We start from the raw sequence: 5,000 nt of genomic DNA on the forward strand, positions 1-5,000 counted from the left end.
ATATTTTACAAATGGCATCACTTTCCTTCCCCATTATACAAAGCCTCATTTCCGAAAAAATCACATTATGTCTGATAAAATAGTCTAGACACTCCAAATCTGTACTTCCAATCCCACTTCTTATATTCTTCCAAATATCATTCTCTTCAATTCCATTAAAATGTCTCAACCACATTTGATTTGCATTGGGTTTTTTTAAAAATATATTTTTTAAAACATTGATAAAACATCCTTACATTACACAATCTCAAATCCACCATTTTGTCTTCCATTTTCATATACACATCAACTTTGCTTTCTGTTTCTTCTCTTTTTTTAATTTCTTCCAACCACTCTTTTGGTACTGCACTTTTAACTTCATCATATTGTTTTTCCAGACTAGCCACACTATATTCTTCTTTTTCTTCTTCCATAGCATCTATGATCACTTGTAACGGCAAAAATCCATCTTTAAATTCATACAACACATCTTTGACTTGCCTTATCCCTACTTCCCACCATTTCTTAAAAAATAAAACTTGTCCATTAAAAACAATGTTACTGTTCAAGAAAATAGGTTGATTAAGGACCGTTTTTCTCCCAAATGGCTTAAAATCAATCTCCTTGAGAAAAAAACCCCAAGCAACTAAAACCTCTTTATAAAAATTTGGTATCCCCTCCATCATCCAATTTTTGAGTTTCATCCATAAAATGTTATCATTTAAGAATACATTCCCACATTTTGCTAAAAAATGTTTCATTGTAATTTTCCAATCTCCCTTTTTATCCATGTCCAAATATTTTTTAACCACCTTCACTCTCATACTTTTCTTTTTTAATTCTATATGAACAAGTCCCAACCCTCCCTCTTCTGGCCGTCCAATGAGTGTGTGGTATGCTATTCTTGGGTTTTTTTTCTCCCATATAAAATCCATAATATATTCTTTTACTCTTTTTTCCACCCATTTTGGCATTGAAACCACTGATAAAATGTACCACATTTTGGTTAACATTAAAATGTTCGCTATTAAAACCTTCCCTTTCAAATTCAAAATTCTTTTTTGCCAAAAATTCAATCTGTTTTTCATTGCACCTATAACCTCTTCCCACATTCTGTCTGTTGCACTCTTCTCATCTTTACCTAGCGTTACTCCTAAAATCTTAATTTCTTGTACTTCTTTAAAACCCAGAACCTCTTTTAAATCAGACACTTCTCCAAATCTCATATAAACAGTTTTTTCCTCATTTACTTTTGCTCCTGTACCTTTACAAAACCTTGTCACCCTTTCCATTACATTTTCAACACTTTTATAATTTTCCACAATTAGTGTAGTGTCATCTGCATATTGAAATACTTTTGTTTCTTCTAGTCCCTCCTCAATTTTTATCCCTTTTATTTCTTTATCTTTTTGAATTAACATCCCTAGTGGTTCTGCTATCAGCGTATATAGCTGTGCTGATAATGGGCATCCTTGTCTAATGGATCTTGTGACATTAAAAGGATTGGTTAAAAAGCCGTTACATTTTACTCTTGTCATTATATTTCTATATAAAATCCTTAACCACTCTTTAAAATTCTCCCCAAAACCAAAATGATCTAAAATCGAAAATAAAAACTCATGCTCCACTCTATCAAAAGCCTTCTCGAAGTCTAGGCTAATTATATATCCTTTCCTATTATTTTCCTTTAAAATACTCATTATGTCTCGTATACCACTTGTTGTATCCGCTATATCCCTCCCTGTCACCCCGTAGGCCTGGTTTGTCTCAATTATTTTTGGTAAGACATTCTTCAATCTACTTGATAAAATTTTAGCTAAAATCTTCAAATCTGCATTCAACATTGTAATCGGCCTATAATTCTTCAAACTCTTATTATCACCTTTTCTTTTATAAATCAACTTCATTAGTCCCATACTCATTCTTTGATCCAGCTCTTTTTTCTTAAATATTTCATCATACACTTCTTTTAAGATCTTACTTATTTCCTTCTTAAAAATCTTATAAAATTCATTCACTATTCCATCTATTCCCGGACTTTTGTTACTTTTTAGACTTTCTATCGCTTGTATTATCTCTTCTTCCTTTATTTCCTCGTCACAGTCTTTTTTGTCTTCTTCTTCTACTCTCGCTTTGATATGTTGCAGTAAGTAATTTTTGTTTTCCTCTTCTATACCTTCCTCTCTAAACAAGTCTTCATAAAAAATGCTTACTTCATTTAACCCCCTGGGGCCGACGGTCACGCCGGCGTGACCAACCTACTATTTATAAGATCAGCGCAAAAGACACTAAAAATGCTCTGTCGGTTTAAGTCATACACATTAGAGATATACATCAATGGAAACTGTAAAGCGTGTACTTTTATTTGGGCACACTCAAAAGAACAGCAGAAAGTTGTGTTTTTTTATTTAGAATAAAGAAAACAAACAGGGTGATTTCTGTTTTCTGTCTCCGTGAACTGCTTTTAGAAATGCGTCACTTATATCATTCAAACACGGTGAATATTTAGCACACAAACATAAACGTGGTATCTACTGAAAGCTTGAGATTTATGCTTTTAAACAAAGTAAGTTTTATCAAAAACAAATAATCTGTGATAAATTAATCTATATGAAACCAAGGAGATGTCTAGTCTATCCAGTTCCAACTAATTATCTCTAATGTGACCGCACCCACTATCGCGAAATCTTTTGCCATGCAAATTAGCCATGTGCTACTAGCGAGGCAAGGACCGGATTATCTGTACGCGAGGAAACTCCCACATCACCGCAACAAAGCAACATGACTTCAAGTTCATCTTGGTTACAGTTTGTTACTGAATGAAGACATGCTGTGAGGAATAAGACTTATATGTACCTCAATCCTAAGAAGGACGCGATGCGACGCAAACCCAGCAGGAGGAGACATTTACATGAGTAAGTCTTACTTTCATTTTCCTACTAGCTTTCGCTGTTATTTACTTTGACAAAACATGTACACATTTTACTAGTTAGACTTATTCCAAATTAAAATTCCTGACTTTATCAAATGAAACATTATGAAGTACGTTTGATTGCATTGCATCTCTTACAATGGCAGGATATTTATAATGTTCTAGAAAGACGATGTGATTATGACTGTGAGATGCATTTATGACGATATCTTTATGAATGTAGAATCATACTTTATTTATTTATTTTATTGTATAACAGTGTAAAAGTAATATGAGTGCTTACACTGAATGTGTGTTTACATCACGTTTATTAGTAATATAGTGCTAAACGATAATTATTAGTTTCTTAGATACTACATGTCCTTTTTTTTTTACATTAGTACAAATTCTAGAGTATAGACTGTATTCTGACAGATGATCCTGATATGATTTTTGGTTTGTTTTGTTTTTGTAGTGATCTCAAACCTGCTCAAAAGATGAATCCTGCCCTCTTTCCCTTGAGTCCCTTCAAACTGTTTTCCTCTGAGAGCACTAGAAACTTGAGATGTTCAACTACACTGATATTCTAGTGTAAAACAAGTTTTTGACTTTTTTTGTATTTTTTTAAGGGCACACAAAATAGCAGGTAAGATTTGTTTCATTTGTTGAACAGAATTCAGAAGAAGTTTCCAGAAATGCCACAAAGTCTGTGCACATCTGTGTGGTTAGATTAGGGAGCTCAATAATGTGTCTTTGACCTTCATTATGTATGTTTTGTTTATACAGTGATAGTAAATAAAATAAAAATAATCTAAAACTCCTTTCTCTGAATCTTTTCACATTGTTTCCTTACCTGCTATAGTCAAGTCAGACATTGATGGGGCCATTAGGGAGGGCCCTTTTGTCTTTCAGGTGTGAATTGCTAAATATTCATGGGCCATTGCCACACCTATGAATAATCCCTTTCGATCACAAAACATGTTTTATAAAATTTAAATCAATATATTGTTTTCTCTGAACGAGTGAACGAGATGATTTTCACATCATTTGGTTGAAAAAATTCTAGCCTACGACATCCAATTATCTAAAGTGTTGTAAAGAAATGTCCTGTATGTGCTTCGTGGCCTTATTTCAGTGACTTCAAAACTTTAGATTTTCAATAACCACGCATAAACATAGTTTTCTCAAAAACACAAACATGCACATTAATGTTGCTTGCATATTATTGTAGCCCAATATGTGCTGATTACAATGTAATCTGACTTTAACCATTCATATGTTTTTAAGATACTGAAAAAAGCACAAATGTCAGGGCATGTCAAAACTTCTTCAGGGCCCCAAATCACCTCAGGCCCCAGGGGGTTAAGAGTAACTCTGTTCCTATTATGGACTCTTCATCTTTGTTTTTTAGTTCTTTTATTGTATCTGCCCTTCCCCTTCTTCTTTCTAGGTCAAAAAAAAATTAGTACATTTTTCCCCTTCTATTGTGTATCTAGCTTTGCTCCTTAGTCTTGCCCCTTGACATTTTTCCTCTTCCATTTTCTTAAGCTTCTCTTCTAACTCCACTATTTTTTGAATATCCATTACCTTTTCCTTTGTTTCTTTTCTTAAACTTTCTCTAATTCCCTGTTCTTTAGCATTTTTGGCTTTTCTCATACCTTTACTAAATTCAATTGAATACTTCTTTATTTCATATTTTACATTTTCCCACCATATTCGTTTGTCTTCCCCATACATGCCATCCTTCTTTTCCTGTTCCATTAAATCATATATTCCCAATTTGTAATTCTCATCTTTTAAAATTCCAGAATTTAAAATCCACACCCCTGGTCCTTTATCCTCCTTGTTAAAATCTATTTTCCACCTTATCATTTTGTGATCGCTAAAACTAGTGTCACTATAAACAATATCATCAATAAAATAATCTATATCCCTTGTACTTAAAATAAAATCAATTCTCGTTTGATTCAAAAAGTTACCAACCAAGCTCCTTCTAGTAAATTCTTTTTTGTTTTCATGTCTCTCCCTCCACACATCAGTCATGTTTCTTTCTTCCATTAAAGATACCAGCTCTTTTCTTCCCATGTCTGTTCTAAAAACCATTCCCTCC

This window comes from Garra rufa, chromosome 2, assembly GCF_049309525.1.
Source record: "Garra rufa chromosome 2, GarRuf1.0, whole genome shotgun sequence".
NCBI lineage: Eukaryota > Metazoa > Chordata > Actinopteri > Cypriniformes > Cyprinidae > Garra > Garra rufa.